The sequence below is a fragment of the Photinus pyralis genome, unplaced genomic scaffold (assembly GCF_008802855.1).
Source record: "Photinus pyralis isolate 1611_PpyrPB1 unplaced genomic scaffold, Ppyr1.3 Ppyr1.4_LG5, whole genome shotgun sequence".
NCBI lineage: Eukaryota > Metazoa > Arthropoda > Insecta > Coleoptera > Lampyridae > Photinus > Photinus pyralis.
The window spans coordinates 12184927-12207658 of record NW_022170596.1 but is presented as its reverse complement, the minus strand read 5'-3'; the positions used below and the strand labels follow the sequence as shown (position 1 = coordinate 12207658).

General features: G+C 36.4%; 1 protein-coding gene across 1 annotated transcript in view; it reads left to right on the top strand.

Moving 5' to 3' along the window:
• The first annotated feature begins 2154 nt into the window (after positions 1-2154).
• The window catches only part of LOC116170179, a 31789-nt gene continuing 11211 nt past the window's right edge, over positions 2155-22732 (top strand). Inside the window, exon 1 of the mRNA XM_031486406.1 lies at positions 2155-2171. The gene's annotated coding sequence lies outside the window, so the exon portion shown is untranslated. The remainder of the gene's footprint in view (positions 2172-22732) is intronic.

The following is a 22732-nucleotide window of genomic DNA, read 5'->3' as shown; positions in this document are numbered from 1 at the left end:
TCGTGCCACAAGATAGTCGTATTACAATAGGTCGCATTGTAACACTTGTCTTTCAATATACTATTGTAAATCGGGTTGCATCAAGCGATTCTTTAAAGCGTGAACTTTTGTCATTCTTCTATTGGAGCAAAATGTATGATTTGTATTAACGAGAGTGCCAAGGGCCTATTATAGAGTTACCGTTCTTGTTATATTTTTAAAAAATTCCACAGCCTGTCGATTTGCAAGAATCATCGGGACAACTTTTGTAAATGGTTGTTTTAGGGTTCCACCATCTGTAACTTCATTTTAGGCCCGGTTGCATAAAAGTACGGTTGAACCGCCGGTTAGTGAAACTCCGGTTTGGGGTCAACCGTCGGTTGGAATGAAACGCGTTGCATAAACACTAATTCTCTGTCGGTTGAGGAACCAACGGTTGGTTTTAGATTTCTACGGTTGACTACACTGACGATTCGGTACTAGCCAATCCGCTATTTTTTATCATCTCCAGTTTGAGTGGACGTTTTGAAATTTGGCGTACTGGTACTTTGGACATTAAAGTAAGAGCTAAGTTAAGATTAACAAAATTTGAATAAATAAAAAATCATGGCACTTTTTCCTGAGCGCTGTGTAAGTAAAACGGGTTTACTTTAATACGAATTATTATCTTATGTGATTGTAGCTTGATTTGAATTTTTCACAGAGAAAAGTAAATCAGATATTCCCCATACAAATATTGATCTTGGTTTGATGTAAAAGAATTATTTGGGTGATTTCAGCGAAGAAATAATTGTACGATTTTTTTATCTGTGAAAGGCTTTGTTCGTTGATCTGCTCAGGAAGTTCCAGAGCTATAAAGTTTGGATTTTGTGTCAAGTTTCATCTTTTTAAGGTGCAACGTACGGTTTCTTTTCTGAGCGAGTGATGGTTTAAAAAGCGGCAAGCTCAGCAGGCACAAAGAAGGCGTGGGAATGATTAACGATCCTATCTAAAATCTGATTGGCGGGGAAGAGTCTGAATTAACAACTAAAGAATGCAAAGTCCATTTCGTCTAATTTTTGGGAGTGTTTAATTAATCACAATCATGTCTGGAGAAGTTTTTTTTAGAGAAAAATTGGACTTTTAGGATTTCAAGTCAACTTTTGGTCCTTGGGGTGAATTATTATTATTATTCACGATGATCGTTTTAAAATCCCATTTCAAAATGTTAAATCATCTTGGGTAGGAATAGTAATTTCTGATAGTGGTGATAGAGAAGAATAGAGAAGAAACCAGTGCACAATAAAAACGTAGCATCGATCTAACCATACCAAATTAATTAGAAATCTCGTCCCACCACAATTACTGATAATCCGCAGTTGTACAGTTCTGTGCAATTAATAATTATCATTCGTTTCGAATTTCTGTTATTGTTACTTATATGGAAATCTATATTCCCTGGAAAACGTTCAAATCAGTTCTTTAGTACACTTAAAAAGGGGATTGTACAAATTAGATTTTAGATTAAAAGAATTAAGATAGCTTTTCAAGTAGGTATATAGCTGGCAAATTTAAATTCGCTTTTAACCCTTTTTCCAGCGCAAAGAAGTAATTAGGTTTTTCCATTCATGCCATAAATTAAGAGATATCGTTTGCGTGGAGCGAAAAATTGGAATCCGGTACTCTATTTGCATTGGGCGTAACGAGTTAATTATTAATACATGCAAGGTAAAATTATCGCACCCGTCAAATTATAATGGATCCAATGTAATTTTGATGAAGGTATTTACGCTTTAATGCGAAAACAATTAAGCAATGAATTTGTTATGAACCAAATCGTAAATCCATTAAAACCCAGACCATGCTTAAGTGCTATTATTAGTACCTCTTTATGTATTATGGATGAGCCTAAATTTAAACCCATTACACTTAGTTGCAATTTCTACACGCGCAGAAAATCGCGATAGACACCTATATTGTATGGCAGATTCAGTGTCATCATTGATACTATAACTTCGTTATAAAGGTAATCGACTGCTAGAAAGTACTGGTTCCGTTCAATTTATCGCTACTACCATAGAGCTTTACATGCTGACGATGGTGCATTAATTGTAATTTGTACACATGGCACTGTTAACCATTATAACAGCATTTTTAACTTTCAGTAGCAACTCGATTCCCGGACTCGAAACCCGAAATCCAACGTGGTACAGGTATGGAGGTTTTCCACTGTTACATCACCTCCTTATGATCTGAATCAAATTTGGTACGAAGGATTTTTTAAATAAAATTTGCAGGTGTTCATTTGGATAAAATTAAGTAGCCAACCTTTCATAACTGAACTGTTCACAATTTGTGTGGTATGTCATAAAAAAATAATTCATAACTCTTTCCAATTTGCATCTAACCTATTTTATTTAAATTTTTTTGCGCTATTCTTTTTCCACCAAGGAGGTGCAACGAACCTACAAAATAACTACAGTGATCAACCAAAAATAAACAGCGTTGAGTTCTCTACACCAGTTAGTAAGCGAAGCTTCAATCCATCTTCTTGCACAAGTAATACAAGTTTTCGACTAAGGCGGTGAAGGGTAAACAATGAACTTTTAATAGACGTCAATATATTTCTTTGTCATATCGTATTTAAACACAAGCCAAATTTTTGAAAACAGTAACACGGGTTGTTCGAATTGTTTACATTAGATACTGTTTACTTTGAAATAACAAGGAATCGATTGCACAGAAGGTGCGTCCATTACTGTTTTCGTACTAAATTTCACATCATTATTTCGAAAATGAATACGTACAATGTGCAAAAACTACACGTCTACCTAATTAAAATAGGTATTGTCTAACTGATAACGAGGATTCGTTGTGGCAGGCCATCAAATTATTACCGCTGTAAGTGAAACGAGGAAATGTACCGCCGTTCTGATGTATAAATATTTTATCGCCCTTCCATCTGGAAACAACAATACAGATTTTCAGGGAAGGCAAACAGTGCTTTTGAGTTTAATTGATACATGAAATGGGTGTACATCCTTGACTGCGTCTCCTTTTGAGCAATATACGTCAATCACTGCCACATTTAGCATTTTGTGATAAGATAGCGTTTCGCTTTGGCATGTAAAGGAAATTCATTTTAGTTCACCAAACGTTCTCTATCTAGGTAAATAAGAAATAGAGATCCGTGGTGGCGCACGTGTTAGGGAATCGAATTAAATAGTAAAACGTCATCATCTATACGCATATGTTAATTGATTTAAAAGGGGGGACAAGAGCATTCTGCTTGTATCCAATGTATCCTCAACTAGAAGCACACAGAGCACGAACGGAGAATTGCAAGAGATGAGGAATGAAATTTAAAGAGATTTACGAGCCAAAAACAAGTACAGAAAATGGAGCGAGCACCAGGGAAAAACTTTCAACGTTTGGTCGGTCAAAATGGTAAGCTCCATGAATAAAACTAATTTCAAAGTGCAGATTGGAGTGTAGTGGTGAAGGAATTAGTGGCAAACCAAAGACCAAAGAAATGACAAAAAACATGTAGGCTGCTAAGACAAGATTTAAGTAAGAAACGTGACAAGATCGAAGTGGAAAAAGAGGAAACCAAACCTATCACGCCAGTGAAGGACCATAAAGTGAGATGTATAGAGCAGCCAGTTCTAGGAGGTTCGGTCTGCAGTCTGCGGCGCATAGGCACCATACACCCAAAAGAATGCCAATTAATAAAGAAGAGGTTGGAGTTTTAGAAGGAGGTCTACATTATTACCTGTCATGAGTCGTTCTATATTGATCAATGAAAAAAATAATAGCGTTTGGCTCAAAAGATTGCGAAGAGCTCGGCGAAGAGTATCCAAAAACTAATTAGAAAAACGTGAACCAGAGTAGAAATGGATCTATCCAAGTGAGTGAAGGAGATGCAGGAAGTTATGGAAAAGAAAACGATAGACGATGAAGAAAAGCGGATGAAGTTACTGTACGAAGAAGTACAACGGTCGGAGGAATGTAGGGGGAATTATCAAAAAGCAAAACCGTTGAAGATGCTAGTGCTTCATCAGATAATAAAACAACAAATGGTCGAATAATTGAAATGAATTGAAAAAGAACCATAGATTAGTACCGTAATGGGAGCACTTTTAAGGGTTAGAAATTGTTTACTACTTTCATTTCAAGGTACGCGAAAATGTTACAAGGATATTAGAAGGAAGGAATTCGTTGACGTCTATGTCGACGTATTTCACAGGGGAATTCGTGGCTTACCATGGAATAGTAAAAAGGGCATAATTCAAAATTAAGCCAGAGGGGTTACTTTGCAAAACGGCAGAGAGTTAGCTACCGCCAGAACGTGGATTATGCAATCTAATAAAAGAAAGAGTACGGTAGTCTCGAGCGCCACCCAGGAATTTCTTCCTGGATTTCAAACGGTTACCGGAGATAAATCAATCAGTGATACGATCACTCCAGTGATCATACAGGTAAATGGCAGTCGGTCACTGATAAATAGTATAAAACACAACTGAGACAAACGGAAACACTATCAATTTCCCAAAACGAGAACGACACCAAAATAAAATTAATCATCGGTATCTACTGGGAAGCAAAACAAAGGAAAGCGAATAGGTACCCCCATTATAACTAACGGAATGGAAAATGTTACACTTACTTTGAAAATCAAACGCTGCGGTAGATAAAGATTAAATTTGACCTAAAAATGTATACACGATGCAATACGATGTATTATTAAAAGATCTCCTCGAAACCAAGCTCTTACCTTTTCTAAAATTCTCGAAATGTGGAAAGGGAAGGCTGGAAAATCCAGCTCACCCAACAAACTACTATGAAAGCGCTCTAAAATTACAACTTCTTTAGTTAATGCGTGATAAAAAATTAGCGTACATCCAATGGCTAAATACAACCCAATCAGACGCTGTTCGCTGCAACATATCTAATTAGTTACTCATTACCTACACCCGTGCGTAATCAAAAAATTAGAATAGATCATATACGTTTGAAAATGATAATTATCTACAAATGTCAAAACTGTAAACAGACGTCGTTTTGAGTTTCGCCTTATTTTCATTTCGAAATTCACGGAGCTCGTAGAAAAAGTATCGTACGTAATTCGGTTATAATTTACGTTTGATAGATTCGTAACCTGTAATACGCACCATTACAACCTTATGACTATTTTTCTCGTCTTCCAAATGACGAGAGCTTTTTGATGCTGCAAAAATAATTTCAATATCCCCACTGTCCCTATTGTCACCTCCTTGAATATAAATAATTAGGTCTAGAAGTTATGGTTTTTAGCAATGAAGCGCCCGGTTGATTTCATCTCCATACCGTACGTTAATTTATTACAGTACAGGAGCATGATAATAATTCAATTACCTTGTACTTTGTACTTCGGTCTCGGTACTAGAGAGAGGATCACGGGAAACGGCATCAGCAACCTGGCTTTGATTTTGAAGTCATATTGTTGCAGCAAAACACTCCATCTTGCTAATGGTCGGTCGGACACTTGATCAAATGCATCCAACGCAGAGAATGATGATCGAACAGTACAGGGTGGTTCAAATTAGTGGCTCGGTACTGGGATCTCCGCATCGATGAAAGTTGCACCTTTCTGTAACTAAAAAACGCATTTGAAATTTTTGAATAATCTTTTTTTCAGAGAATCTGAATCTGTTTACAGTTTTTCCATATCACGGTAGATGTAGAAGCGGATCCCGGAGTCCGATTTCATGTTCAATTAAATCGGTGCATTCATTGAGATTTTCAAACGTTTGTTAACTCGCTATGGAGACAAGGAATAGATTGCTGAGAAGCATGACTAACACTATGAACAAGGAAATTGCATATTAAAATGCAGGTTGTTTCGGTAAAAAAAACCTATGCCAAGAAGTACTTCGTAACGGAGACTGGGGCCATGATGCACCAGGTGAATTTCAGTTTACAGAATGATGATCGGTGCCATATACGCACAAGTAGCTGCATATTAATAAATTGATGCGAACCGTGATAAACGGACGCGGGTTTGTACTTCGTATTGAAACAGCACAGGGAGAAATCAGCCTTACGGAAGGAACGCTTAGGCTTTGATTACACTCTCGAGACATTTCTCCTCGTCTAACACAACGGGAACAAAATGATGCTCGGTTGGCTGTGACCTCCAATAACCAGTACATCCACACGTCTACAAACTGAAGAATCATCGATATTATAATGTTGGTTTGTTGCAGGCGGTATGAGAGATGCGCTCACATGTACATAGTGGGGTTTCGAGGGGGAAACGATGTGGGTTGCTTAGAGGAACTGCGAGATGGAGTCCAATTGCGGCTATTAGGATTTGGTTGCATAGAAATAGTCTGTAGTGTATTCCAATGCCTTCATTGTTTGGGTGGCGATAGGTTCGGGGCTCTAATGGTCCTATTGGGATGGTGTGCGGATTTGGTCACGATGCGGTTGCTCATAATTACAAAACGGAACGGCGAACTGCGACGGTAGAGCCTGACGGGCTTCTCGGTACAAATTCTGGCAGTTTTAATGGCTTGAATGAACTCAGTTACGGAACGGTCATAGGTATTGGGGTAGCAAGCTATGGTTAACGAATAAAGCTCTTGGTCTTGGTCGGATATACGAATTACGACCATGTCAGCGGATTAAACTTTGTAATTCGGTAATATAATGAATTATTGTGGATTCATTGACCCTTTGGACACGGCGGCTAATCTATGCTGCAAGGTTAATATGATAGTCAAGGGAAAAATAAACGTTTTGCAAATCGGTGACAAAATCCTTTCAAGTCTGCCTTTTTAGGAGCCAAGTCAGTAAACAGCCCTGGTGACACTATAAATCTGACTATATATCCAGCGGTCGTTGAAATGTTTCGGCAGTGGTTGGCCTCTTCAGAGGATGAACGGTGGTGAACCCTTCAAGATCCCTGCTCGGGCGCCAAATTTAGGGCGAAGAACTTGAGTAGTAGTCGTAGTAGTAGGCTTGCTTTAAAGGCCAAGGCCAAAGTTATTAGTAGTAGCCGAATTTTGTCATACACAAGGCGATCATTAATGAATTCGCCGCTTCAATGAATCATGACATTAGTAATCATTTGCCGCAACAAGCGTTATAGAGCCTGGACTGCGCGTGTCAATGATAAGCGCGGATACTGCAGGTGAGAGAGAAGGAAAAACTAAGAGGGCAAGCTGTCTCTTATGGTTACGCATCTGATTGGTTCTTTCAAGTTAATTTGAATGCGATGGCGATTTCGTATTCTTTTTATTCCTTGAGGAGAAGAAATTTCAATAAGAGCTAGCCTGGGTATCCAAATACATGAATCAAACCCATGAAATATAAAAAGCAATTACCGTTGAGGGGCGACTCCAAGGATGAGTATTGTATGGAACCACTTTATCTTAATAGTGATATTCGAATGAAGCGAAATTGAATGAGCTGAGGGCGTATGTTTTAACCTACTTCTCAAATGTAAAACATCAATATTCAATATTAAAAAACGTATTCATCTTGCTATGTAAGAACTTCGACTACATTAATCCGATTTACGTCAATACTTACCAATTAAGTGCCTGTGCCATTAGTGTCTGTAACAGTAAGGCTCACATTACGTCATAGACACTTCAGTATATACTGTACGAACTTTGTCAAAGGAAACGCAATTTATAAATACGTACTAATAACATAGAATTACAGCTACAAATTTCTCATAAATTTGTTTACTGTAAACTGCATATTTATAAGACCTTATTTACTTTGTACGTTTATCATTTCAAAATGAAATGATTCTCATTAAGCTTTTTATAGCTTTTACACATAAACCACGATCATACACAAACTCCGTTACATTTCGCTTTAATTAAGACCCCATTCAAAAAATTAGGTCGAAAAATCATCATATTATATACCATTAACATACAGTTAAAAAAATTACACTACAAAATGATCGATTTCTTTGCAAAGAGGAAGACACCAAATTGCTGAGCTCTAGAACTTTACAATTTCAGATTTCGTCCTTTCTCCTTTTTCTGATATTGATAATTGAATTACGATCTTGATGGAGGTTCCGTTAACTTTTATTGATGCGAGTTCAGAACTCCTTGATGGGTGTCAATTACAGCTCTTTAATCACAACTTTTAGCGCCATTCCGATAGAACTTGACGTCGCGAAGGGTAAAATCTTTCGTGGGTTACACGGCGACGAGGCAACACATTTTGTGTTACGTGGTTGAAACAGAAATCGGTTTCTAAGTTGATTTAGCGAATGGAATTAGGGAAACATTGTGTTTTATTTGGTGAAGGCGTGGATGGAATTTACAATGCCGACATTTTGCAGCTTTCAATGGAAACGTGTTCCAAAAAAGTAATGTTTGTATTATTTGGCGAAAGTTTCTTACAGAAGTGATTTTGTTGGTTGTATTTGCTACGACGACCTCTACGGCTTTTGCAAGGTTAAAAGAAATAACGGATTTAGACGCATCTATAACCACTCTAAAAAGTAAAATTCGTTTATGTTTATAATCAAACGATTTGGTATCATAAGAAATTAATACAAGTAAAACGTTTATTTTTTTGTAATGCAGAAACATATCGATATATAATATAATAATATAAATAATTCTGAAAAATATCTAAACACGCTTTGACAGAAAAAATATTAGATACCTCATACTTTCTTTCCCTCTTCTTGCACGAACAAATTCTATACATTTAAATGCTTATACATAATATAAGGATAAACAGAAGATCACCCTTGACCTTACAAATGGCATTTTTATCCAAGTAATATGTACTAAATGGTTAAATATTTATTGTTTTACATTATAGCAGTTTCTAACCGCCTTATGATGAAATTTTAAATTTACTTGGAATCCTGAGGGCTCTGTAGCGTAATCAAAAGAGAAGCTAGTTTATAATAATCTGGACCTAATTATTTTGAAATTTTAATAATCTTACTCCTACGGCGCTAATACATTGGCTAACTTAAATGGGAATATGTTGATAAACTGCAACTCGAATCTGATAATAATAAATAATTCGATCAATTGAAAAACTAAAGAACTTGACCTAATTAAGCTTCGTTAAAATACACATATGAAATGGGAATCTTAATTATTACTACTTGAAATTTTCTACACATCACCGTAATCATTTACGGTTTTTTGAGTACACAAAAAATCACAATAGCTTTTGCGCCCGAATTATTTGGTAATGTCGTAGAGATTCGCAACTTCCGTCGCAGTGGAAGATTCCTTTGGTGTAAGGTCAGCGTTCTTTGGTGGTTATTTAAAATTTTACTATTAGTGGTACAAGAGATCAACAGATCATAAAGTTATCGAGTAGATTTGACAAAATGCATAAATACGACTAACCTTTTTATTTACAACCTTTTTTCGACGTGGAAGATTTGGAATTCTTGCGGCTAACTTTTTGACTCGTTTATATGGAGTAGATATCAAATGGTTTAAAAGGGCTGCATTTGAGGATTGATGGTGCAATACAGGTTCGCTCTCAATGTTGATTCTTTTGCTAGTCAGTATAATCTACTCTCAAACGATTTTTTCTAAGCTTGGTTAATCCAAACGCTAATCTTCTGGACCATACTCTGACCCAACGCTAATCTCCAAACTTTTTCGCATTGACTCCCAAAGCACCAATGCTTAATTTCGTGCAAAACTAATCCCCTCTCTGAACTCTAGGTAATTTTTTAACGTCTACGTAATGGCGGCGATTGTTACACGTGTTGCCGGCTCCCATTGCCGATACGGAACAAACGCAATTTTGTCCTCACCTCCACTATCGCAAAACCCCCGCATTCTAAACGCTCCTGTTTATCACTAATAAACCAACTCGCGCCTTCGATTCGTGAAGCGATACATATGATATTTTACACATATATAAAATTAGAAAATTTTAAACTGCTTTGGAGGGCTCCCGTTACATAGTGTAATAACACCTTTTTCATATAAATTTTGTGTCGAAATTCTCTAGAAAGAACGCGGCTTGTTTTGCCGGCGAGTTTGATCTAATGGTTAGAGCATATTGCAATATTATAATGTCCCAAGTTGGTAATGGAAAGAATATTTAATCATCCCTTGAGAAATCTATCAAAATATCTCAATTTTTTTGAGAACTTCCAAGACCCACTTGCTCTAAAAAACATTGTGAATCGCCTAAACTACATGTGAGGGATTTCTGCAGAACCTCCCAGGAATTCCTCCAGTAAACTGCAATTAGACTTTCAAGAGTATCTGAAAAATGTTTGAGGAAAGCCCAAAACAAATGTGATGAATGAGATTCGTTAGAAGAATGTTTGTAGAATCTGTTAAGCATCCCCAAAAATCTGTCTGTCATTTTCGGAAGCAAATCGCTGAAGAAGAAGATCGTTACAGAATATTGCAAAAACCTTCACAGAATCTTTGAAAAATATCATCAAGAGCATATACAGAATCTCTGAAAAACCCTTCTAGAGTCGCTCTCTGAGAAAAAGTATCCAGACTCTCCGCAGAATTCTTCAATAAATTCACTTTATTTTTTAAAAAATCAAGTTTTATTATTATATTGTTGTGTGAACTACCTTAGGCGGACGTTTTATTGGACTTAGGCATCTGCAGTAAAGATGAGTTACCCTGTATGTTTAATTTCAATTTTTATTAGCGCTAGATGTGGTCATGGGTTGGACGCAATGTCGGTCGTGTCGTTTGAATTTGAGGTCTATTTTGTATCACAATTATTAGTTGTTGATTTTCTTTAAATAATTACTTTATTTAGTTTGTTTATTTTTTTGCAAGTTATTTTGTTTTACTAGGATGAGTGACATTTGGAAATTGTTTGCATAGTTTTTCCAAAACTTTCTCTCCGGTCTGCGATAAGAACTGTTATCGCTGCGTACGCTAATTAGTTTTCGAGATAAGGACGTGTTATCACGGTTTAAAAACGAAGGTGCAGTTTGTTTTTTTGAAGGTTATAAATTTATAACATGATTGTATACTAACCATACTTTGGCTATCAGGAAGTTTATATTGTTACATGCGTAATATCGAACGACGGCAATATGAATTTTTCACATCTGAAAAACTAAATAAACTGCACCAATATAGACAACGAGCGACAAGGTCAGTTCCGATTGTCGAGTATTGACCAAAACTTAATCAGTTAGTTAGTGCGTTAACCATTGTCTACCTAATACTGAAAACAGAATTGGAAAATTCGAAACCGTTCGTGAGTTATCATGTATACAGGCGGATGGAAGGACGGGCGGACAGACGGACGGACATAATGTCCAAAATCGTAAGCTATTTTTTCGTCACTTGTTAATAAATAGTTGGAGCTCTATTATTAAAAAAGTTAAAGAACTTATACGCATAAGAGCACTAAATGTTGTGTAAATAACCACAGGGAGTTTCATAAACAAAAAAATTAAATGTCTAAGAATCACGTAGAATTCAGAATAACAAATGAAGCAAATGGAATTGTCACCACATTTTTCGGTCCTAAAATGAAATCAAGGGACAAGACAAACACATAATTTACTTGTTTTACTTCACATAATTTTATTACATTGCCGGTTCCGCCCATACAATCGTGAACCTAAAACTACCCCTGCTATAATTTACATCAACACGTGCTGCACGTACACTAAATTATTATCTATTGTTTGTTTATCAAGTGAAGAAAAACCTATGCAAAATATCGAAGCTTGTTGTTCTGTATTTATTTGTTTTAATTAAAATTAAATAAAAGGCAAAACTATCCGTAGCTCAAATTCTCCCATTTAGTGCAAACAGTAAATTCTGCGCATCTCTCATAGCATTTTACTCCTTCACGTTTTATATAACAAATGTTGGCTTAAAACAAACAATTTTTATTTAAAATTATGATACCTTTGAGAAAACTCCCCCAATTCGATGAATTATTCATCATCATAATACTAATATAATAGGTATTTCAACTCTCCCCTTGTTTTGTCTGAATCTTTCACATTCAACTCGTACGTAGCCCCAAACCTTACCTTTACTATTAAAATAAATTCCAATGTGCCCATATTTTAAAGGAAAAAATCTGATAATGCCGCGTTTACACGAGGCTCCAGTGAATGGACTCCATTAAGTGTAAACACCAGTGGAGGTCAGGTAAGGGTCAGTCCAGTCGACAAATGTCACACCAGTCCACTGGCTTCGGGCCAGTCGCAGACACCCCCACCACTCAAAGGAGGATTGACGGCAGGCGAATGCGTCGTGTAAACTGAACTTGCCCGTACTCGGCGCGATTCTACCAGTTGGATGCCGGGTGATAAGCTAATCCAGCTTCACTTTAGAGGAAATTTGTTCTCTCATAACCTCTCATATTCAGATCCCATATACTAAACCGATGAAGAGTGAATTAGAGGGCTGTCATTCTCGTATTGCTTACACACCGTTCGGTAGCGGGCACGAGATAAGAGAGCAACATATACAGCGAAGAATCTGACTGTATGGGGTATACTCCCTTCACCGAAGAAATGATTAGTTGAATCGTACAGAGGAATATCACACTGATAATAACACTTCCACATAAATGTATGATTCACGTGACTCAAAACAAAAGCTTGGAGCACGCCGCGCTCTCAATAAACAGATAAGGTGTGTTTCCTAACTGTAACGGTATGTCACCTCACCACACTACTGAATTACTGTCCTTATTTACATTCCCGCATCTCCCATACTATTGTTCCCTACTTCCACAAGCTCGCAGATACGAATAAACATAACTAAAATGGCGCCCAGTTTATTGAAAATCCTGGAGTAGCCTCTTTCTTTAATACTTGTGTCACGTCTTTTAAGTGCTAACTTTTATTCCCCGCCCCATAATTGAGTTCTTATCTTACCCTCTGTTATCTTGATTATTTCTTTCATAGAGGTTTTACCTACCCATCTCGTGTATGTAACGAAAGCTACAATTATTGATAAATACTTCAGGTTCGTGGTTCCATTCATCAAATTCTTTTGAAACTCTTCAATGCTGAATCCCTCGTCGACTCGGATTTTAGGTGCTGGTTATCTACGACTTGCAAATCAGGTTCTTTAGTGGTCACAATTTTTTGGCGACTGTGACAGGACTATTTTTGATGGTGTTTTCCAAACTAACTGTAGGAAAAGAAAAAGTGCTATTGAGCTTATGGGCGGATAGAATATCGATTTTTTTATTGTTATAGTTGGATACCCTGAAAAAGAAACGCGGATTCTACGTGAAAGTTTTACCAGATTTGCAAATTATCTGGAAAACCAGTCGAGGTGGATCTCCAAACGGTAAACGTAGTTTCGAAGATGTTGCAACAGAAGATGGAAACATTGGAGACAGCTGACCTTCGACTGTAGGATATTGCAGTTACAGAAGAGAAACTTTCCGACTGAAAAGGAGATCATCGACGAGTATTGTAAACGGTTCACCAGGGTGAGGTTGATGTGTGAAGGCGGTTGAGAGACTACAGAAGTAAGGTCACTACATGCAGTTAGTCAAGGAGAAAGGAACCATGTTCGGTTGTGGGTAGCAGTCAGGCAAGTAAGTGAAAATTTAAACTTCCCCGACTCTATAGGAAGCAATTTAGTGGGGACATTCTGATTTTCAAGAATTAGCGTCGCGCCGAGGATTGATATCTCGGTTTTCTATGATCAGCAGCTTTAGAAACATTAGGAATTACTTCCGATAAATGTTCCGCGATGTTGACTCTAATCGAGTCATGTCTGCCAGAAGGTTTGCTACGAGTTTGGAAAAGATCGGTTGAATTTACGTGCGGGCAAGGTTCGACAGAGACCACGGATGACACAGCGATTGAAATGGTTGATGCGCTTTTTAAATAACGAAGCAGAGAATGAGCAGCGCATTAGCTTGGACTCGGAAGCTTTAGGTTGGTTTCTATAAATTCGAATGCGATTAGAAGACAAACGAAAGACATTGATCGACAAGGGCGCTGCTTTAGGTGCTTGAAAACGGGACATCAGACGCGTAAATGTCGTTTTCAAGTACGATGCACCACTTGCAATAAAGGAATCAAGGAACAGACATTAACCTTGAGGCTGCTAATATTGACAAAGCTGTCACGCAATATTAACGCACGTGTTTTTCTGCAAACGATCTACGTGAACTTGATGAATGGCACCGAGACCAACAGAGGTTGTGTGTGCTGATTGATAGTGGGCCAGAGACTCTGTTGCAGTCTTTCGTACAATTTCCGTTTTATCACTTAAACTTGTCATGAATCCTATGTTTTTTCTTAATTTTGCCACACACTCTTGCTTGCAGCCACACTGTAAGTTGTAATTTCTAGGAATACGTCCTTCATTTGCCCCAACCCGTACTTACCTTTGAAATCTTGTAATGTTATTTTCTTACCGATTGATATTCTTAATTTAGTATCCTTTGATTTGTGATCTCTTGAATGTTTAGGTATTTCATTATTCTTACGCCATTTATGTATGTCCTTTGTAATCCACTAGTTTAGGTGTAAGTAGTTCCTGTAGTAAATTTCTTCGAAGTATTATAGATTTCTTATTATAATAGTTCTTTATTTTCGCGTTATAGGTTTCTTTCACCTAGTTCTTTGTGTCGCCGACGGAGGTCTAGTAGAGTTTGCTTTAATTTCTTTTGGCGCACGCACTTCTTTCTACAAAACTTGATTCAGCCATTAGTTGTAGAACATACACGCCATTATTGTTACCCGACAATTGTTGTCTGCCTTTTGGGATTTATTGGTGCTATATAAGTTTAGTGTTATTTTGCTTTCAACACTTCGCTGACACGTTTGCTGATATATTTCTTCTTCTTCTTCTAAGTCCGTTTTCGGTATGTACCATAAATTACGCATAACCTTTTGACTTTGAATAATCATTTTTTGCGTTTCTTACTCCTTACTTCTGGCTTACTGTTTTCTTCATTATTACCAACTTTATTGTTGGTTTCTACGTCGATATTAATTAAAATTAAAATGACTGCTTTGCCAATTGTGATTTGAATGTACCCGCGACTCCGCTGAATTGTGGATTAAATGGCAAAGTTAGCCACCACTGGGTGGTAACCCGTAGGTCCAAATCTAATATACTGTGCTTGACGGCAGATAGTAAACGTAGACGGTCCCGTGTCCGAGGAATTACACCAGCAAAAGATGCCTGAATACGAGATCCCGGTTTCGTTACCTATTGTCTAATTTAAAGGTACCTTCTCTACAAGAAGCGATTTATATTATAGGCAAACTATCGGTTCTAGTGAACGCTACATTTAAGGTACTGTAATTTTTTCGTGATTTGTATAAAAATAACAATCGGTTCTCTTTAAGAACGTGTGTAAAAAATATCATTGAAAATGGCAATAAAAAAAATCTTAAAGGTTTCGTAAATTTTCGTAAATTTTCTGTTTGGAGACGCCCTGTATTTTATAAAATTATTACTGTGAACTTAAGAAAAATGTAAGTAAGTTAGAATTTGGATCGATTTTATTCAATTTGATAATTGCAGAAGAATTCATTTCAGAGCTAGCAGTTGGTATCATTGAAAAAGTTGAGTTTTGCAGTAGAAAGTTCGTTTTAACTAGCCCGACTAACTCCAACCCCTAAATGCAACAAATAGTTACAAAGTTCGCCTTCAGCCAACTTATTGTTTTAAACTTCTTTCACAAATATAAATTTGAAACACTAAAATTTAGTTGTTGATACACAGTTCTAACTCCGGGTTAAAAACTCTATGCCTCTCTATATAAAACGTATGAGTTGACGCACTTATTAGCTCAAACCAGACAAAAATTAATATGTTTTTTCGATTTTTGAATGTGCGGGAAGAAGTTCTTCCCTGTATACGCTTTTTGCATTACGTTGAATCATAACTTCATCGAAGAAAAATTGTTGAGTAGTAGTACTGCTAAAAAAAGGTACATTGAGATTTTAATAAATTGACTTGCTTTGAACAGAAACGAAAGCGTAATAGCTTTGAACTCTCACAGCCTAAACCGCCTTCGCACCCCCTTTGTTGGTCGTTTTATGTGCGTTTGATTTTTAACGAAACTTGCCAACGCATTCAACATTTGAGTACCTCCTTGTGCCCTTATCCTTTCACAAGCTTAATTACAAGAAAGACCATGGTATTTTCTCAAACCTTTGAATTCGATTGAAGTCGATTTTTCCATTTAAAATAATTAACCCTCAAAAATGAGGCACGGGTATTCGTCAAAAGCGTCACTGGAAATTACGACGTTTAATCTAAATATCCAAAGTTTTAAAACTCGCTTTCGTTCTTAATTTAAATTTCCTTTGTTGTGAAAAATGAAAATCTTTGCAGTAGTTATAAGAATTACGAAATTCAACGGGAAAAAAGCGTTTGATTAATTCCCATTACAAGTTTAAATTTAAAGCAAACGTTTTGACGAGTCAAGTTCGGTTTTATGATAAAATGTGAACCGAGGCGCTTAATGGGATGCCACTGAAACTGTCTGGCACATCAAGCACGGGCTTTGTATAGTGCTCTCTGAATTAGAAAATGTTCCAGTCTCATGTAGCGGTATTGTAATGTACTACATTCGAAGGATGTCTCGTTCGAATTTGGATTAAAAAGGCAGTTGAACGGTTTTGTTAGTATTAAATCTCATGAAATCGTAGGCGTATCTATACACCGGCAATAAATGTTGGATTTTACTGTGCCTCTGATGAGCGTATTTTATTTCACATTTCACCACTTTTTTGCGTTGCTAATGTTTAACTACAACTAAGTAGGAGTGTAGCGTTTTCGTACTAAATTAGTATATACAATGGGACTCAGCCAAAAGTAACCGAAGGCGGATTTGATGAATATGTAATCATGGACATTATGGAACTAGAAATTTATATTAAATACAGATTTCAAGTGAACGCATGAATTACTACTAAAATTACAGCAACGTTTTCAAAAGAGTGGGTTTCCATTTACAATTGAAATGTATTGTGTCTTTCATTTTTGTGGGTAGAAAAGTAACGGAAAAAGTAGACGAATACAAAGCGGCAACTTTACTCCCAAAACGCAAAATATGTGGAAATTGTGTATTACAAGGAAGTTTGAATATTTATTTTCGAGTAAACTTTGTTTGGAATTTAAGCTTTGGGCTGCTGTGGCCAAACAATATTTTTATATCTGTTAAACATCAAAGGTTATACCTAACGAGGACCATTGTAACAGCAAAATGTTTCGTGGTACATACAGAGGTTACATTATTGCAAACGGCTTGTTCACATTTATCTCTGGCATTCCATTATCTGCCCCAAATCCAATGACACATGCAGGTTAAAGTTCACATAAGAAGCGTGGAATGACGGATAGAACGAGTGGGTTTTTGTTTTTACCTACATAGAAGGAAACTATCCAACTACGTTGGTTTTTCGAATTTGTTTTCATGTTCCCTCGTTGGTACGTTTGGACCTACCTTCCGTACCTTCACATTGACCGAACTGACTTCCCCGTACTTCAATTCTACTTCTTGACCCATTTCATAGAAAAATGACCGCTTGTTATCAGCAGGTGGAAAGATAAGCCAAGGGCCTCGACACCCGCAGACAAGGGTGAGCTTAATTTAAGGTTACAAAACTTGTACGTCGAGAATCGTATGTAATGTAAAACGTATCCGGCATATCCTCACCATGAGTACATGTGAAATCTGCCTAAACTAATTACTACGGAATCTCCAAACTGTGAATCCGATCGCCGGAGAACAATATATATAGTCCAGTCAAATAAGAAAAAATAAAAACATTAATCGGTAAAGATCTGAATTTTGGTACACATGTTCATTAGTGTTCCCTATTGGACATACTAAAAGTCCCCGTCAAAATCTGTTGCGCTCGAGGCGCCATCCTGGAAAAGAGGAGCACTTCTTCAGTTTATTGCCTATATATCGGCAACAATTATTGATACGGAAAAATAGTTCAGATAAAAAATATAGTTTATTAAATTGCCCATAAAAAAGCATATTAACATTTTTTTGTATGTCCAATACTTTAGCTATAATCCGATATCGAATAGGGAATCAAGTAGCCTGAGCTCTCGAAACAGTCGCGCAGATATTTTTTTACAACTTTTTACAAATCATTAAATTCATTGAAAATTCTACCCGTATTTCTTATATATGCGAAGTCGTCGCACCCAAGCTTGGTATGAGACACGTTTAATAAGGTTTCTCATAAAACTCTCTCTCAATAGAACTTCATCTTCAATGTGAGCACTGAGTGTGGACTGGGAGCCTTCAGTGTCCGAACAGAGTTAAGGTAATTCTGAAGGTCTGATAACGATGTCGGTTTTAATATCTCTTACTAGCAGGCACGTTATACTTATGCAGATAAGGGCGTTCTTCAGCTTCAGAAATCATTTCGTTGCTCCAACACTTTTACACATTTTCGCTTATCTTTTTGAAAAAAAATGTTATGTCATTGCTAGAATGCTGTATCGCACGACGATTCTGTTCATTATTTGGCTCTGTTACAGCTATCGGTGTAGTCATAAAAAAGACGGCCTCCTTCTAAAACTACGATACGGGGCCTAAACGCGTTCTGACATATTCAACGTGAGATTACAGCTAATGTACTGGAGATACAAAAAAATGTAAATACTCTTTTTTATAGGGAATTTAGTAAACTATATTTTTCATGTAAACTATTTATTCGTATCAGTAATAATTGCCGAGACATGGGCAAAAAACTGGAAAAGTGTACTGTTTTTCCAAGATGGCGTCTCGAGCGCAACAGATTTTGACAGGGACTTTTAGTATGTTCAATAGAAAGTCCCAATAAATGTGTATACCAAAATTCAGATCTTTACCAATTAATGTTTTTATTTGTCCAAAATTGCACTAATTTTACTGGACTAATACGGAAGATGGCAATTAAAATTCCATGCGTTCTACCTTACGCTTTCAGCTGTTTTATTAAGCGACTGGTGGTACCTCAATACGGCGTATGAAGGAAAGAAAGGTGACAATCGACAACCACTGTTCGGTAAAATTACGTTGTTAAATCCCAACAATATGTGAAGCCATCTAGCAACATCGCTTCTTTTAACAAGTAGTAAACCGTACACATATAATAATGCTTTGTAATGGAGAAAATAAATCGTTACAAGATAGGTATCCTGTACGTTAAGTTTTACGCTTTTGACGCATCACAGGGCTGAATGTGTCAAATAACGGACGCGGTTAAATAGCTTTCACTCCATCCTTGAGTTTAAAAGTGCTTCCAAAAAAACAGAGAGAATAGAAGGGACCATCTGATCTGTTCCAATTAGAAACCATCACTTGCGAGGTAGCGACTAGTGTTGTAAGCTTGACCCGGTATGTCTTTTTTTTTATTATAGTACCTATACCAGCTGCAGGTGTAACAACCCTCAACCTCTCAACTTCTTCAGTCCTACCTCTCGAACGGGAATCAAACCACAATGCGTTCAAAAAGTTGCGATCCATTTCTTGAAAGCAAAGCACAGTCTTGCGCTGTGGGGGCAGCAGGTTCATCATAAACAACCACTATATGTCTCCTTTGGTTTATATTTGACTGTTCTTATCGATGTTTTACATTTTACTTTGGGGAAAAGTAACAAAATTACCTTGAGATAAGTACATGGTAAGTTCAGGCAAAGTAGAGGTCGGTCGAGGGGTTCTGGTACACTAGCAAAAATAAATAAAAGTAAAGTAAAATTGCGGGGTCATTGACGTACTGTGTAGGTAGTAAATAATCTCCAGGTAGATCATAACGTAAAAGGTAATCCATAAGAAAAACGATGAGAAAACTATTTTGAGGGAAGCTCTAAAAAATATACATATTTAAAAAAACGCTGCGTAATCATCTAACATACCTCGTACTGTTTATATGCAAATACACATCCGTAAAACGTTTCAATGGAGCCCACAAACATCAAAGAAAAAAAAAGTGAAAACACTCCATAGATATATCGTGACAGCCAAAACAATACTCCCTTATGCAGGTAGAACAAAGTCAGTAAAAGCAATGGCGTACCGAAGAAAAATTTACATGTGAACAACACGAAGGCAGAAACTTGACTGAGCGGAAAAGGAATACAGCTTATACGCAAGAAAAAAAACAAGTGATAGCAACGACCTCCGTCGGCGAAACAGGGAACTATAGTAATAAGAAATCAAATAGTTAAAATAAATTTTTTATCAACACAACGTTTGAACATTAGTTCAAAAAGGCGTTTTGAAAATTAGATTTTCTAAATGAAAACCCGTGTTTTCTAATCGCGAATAAATTCTGCACAAAAATGCGGGCACTTTGTAATTTCTCTACATCTAAAATGAGTGGCCTTTGTACAGAGCGGAACGAAACGAAAATTTGTGCGACTATTATAACCAATTTAATTAGTTGTTGAATTTGATTTAATAAAATCATCGTATACCGCTAGATATTGATTTCAGAGCGCTTAGGTTGTCGTATCTCCGTCCATCTAACCACCTGTTTGTACTTTAGTATGTAATAGATTGCACCCCTTGCATTATAAATCTACTTTTTCCTACTCAATCGTTTGGGTTTTGTAAATTTGTTAATATTTTGACCATGCCTAAAACGTTATACTTATTTGTGTTTTGGTTTTTGACACAATAGCACTATCAGTTTACATTTCTCACATTACTCCTTCAATTCTGCTGGCATCGCATACGTTTTTGTTTTCATGTGCGAAGGATTTAATTCTCTGCATATTTTAATAAAAAAAATGTAGGTATAGGCTTTGTTTTTAAAAGGATGTTTGATTAGGAATAAAGTAGCAGTAGAAACCTCGGATTCTCTGTATTGCTCACTTCAGTTCAGTAAACATGCCATATTGTTCATTGTGGGATATTAACGTGATTTAGCAGAGATGCTGGTAAGTAATGATTAATGAATGGTGCTGAAAAGCTCCAATTATATGTAAAGCTTATTCAAGCGTTAGTAAAGCTTGTGCGCCAGTGACGAAAGCACAAAACGTATAAGTACCACAGTTCATTTCATGTGTACACAAGGATTAGCGGTGTTTGAAACATAAATAAAAGCATGTTTTATTTTTAAATTTGGAGTTTAATGTACATTAGTGTCGCTTCCATTTGTTAAACTCTACAGTTTGCTGTCCCATGGCAGACAGATATAAATAGTTTTGGTGTTATACTGCTCTTACAGGCTTTTTCTTGAGATTTATTAGTGGTAAAGTTCTGTTTATTATATTATTATTATATTTTTATTATAATAATTAGTAGGTAACGTAATTGTGGAAATTCTTAGTTAGAATTTTTAATCAATAAACACGTTAATCACTAGTGCCGATATTATTTTAACATCCCTCTTACATAAAGCACAGCAAGCATTCGTATAGTTCATAATAAATCTGGTACAGAGTCACAAATTCAAAAGTTTATAGAAAACCACATTATAAGAAGCACAAAGGAATAATTTGACCTTATTAACCTATACATTTGATTACTTTCATCATGAAGAACCATGTTACTTATAACTAGTAAGTTTACATATGTACGGTCGAATTTTTGAAATTTTATCAAAAATTTTTGTTTTACGGGACTTAGTACTGTTTACCTCTTATGAATTATTTCGAATGATGGACTTATATTGTTATGTGTAAACCAATTTTAATACATTTCTGCTCGAAAAGGGGAAGCAAGCATGTTTCATCATGTACAGGGCGTGGAGAATTTTTTTCCTGTATGAAATCACAACTCAGATTAGAAAAAAAAATCTATTTATTTGATAAACAACTTATAATTCAATAATTTTACTGAAATTAAAAAATTTATCAATACTGTTCAACTATTAATCTTCTTCGTTGTTGTAAGAAAGAAATGGTAATCATTTTGTAGAAAATTTCCTCCATAAACGATAAGTATAAATTTTTTGAGGATTAAAGCAGATTTTTATGACACTTAAATTGAAAAATGACAGCCATAAATGGGATATTATAAAAATAATAAATAAACAAGTATAAATTGTGCACAACTCTTGTGAAGATAAAGCGCATTTTTTTAACCGAAATATCTTTTGTTTTGACATCGCCAATGGATATATTTCTTGCAGTTCCAATCGCCCTTTGCGAGTCCCCTCTACCGATAATCCGTCCTGGAGATATAAGGGAATATATCCGAACACGATAAGAAGTCGAGGAGGAGGACTATGGTTGATAGAAATTAATTCCTTTCGTCGAGACCTTTCATTTGGGCACCATGAAAGATAAAACCAGTTCCCCTCCCATCCCATCCTTTTTCCTTTTTTTTCGTGTTGTAATTGGATGTGTTATAAGAAAACGAGTAAATAAAGTTTATTATTATAATTATTATTATTATTATCTCAGGAAATAATTGATGGGGGGGGGGGTCCCTCTTTAAGACAGCGAAATTTGATGACCATTTGGAACACTTTCAAGGTATATAGCTACCTACTACAACAATTCCTGGACTCTAGAAGTAGTTCGAAACGGCAGAAGTGGGTCCGGACGGACGGACGGACAGACGGACAAAACGCAAACAATAGCACATTTTTTTTTATTCTTAAAAAATGCGCTAAAAACCTGAAACATATTCCTTATAATGTACTAAGTCCATCAAAACAATACAACTATAGATACTAAGTCCACTTATAGCCCAGTCAAATGGTGATTTTTCCAAAACAAAATTGCGGAAGTTTTTTTCTCAACGGTTTTATATGTTTTCGAGGGTGCTGAATCTAGATTTATGGTTTGCTGCCTTATAGGAGATCGGCTTCATAGCCAAAAACGCAAAAATC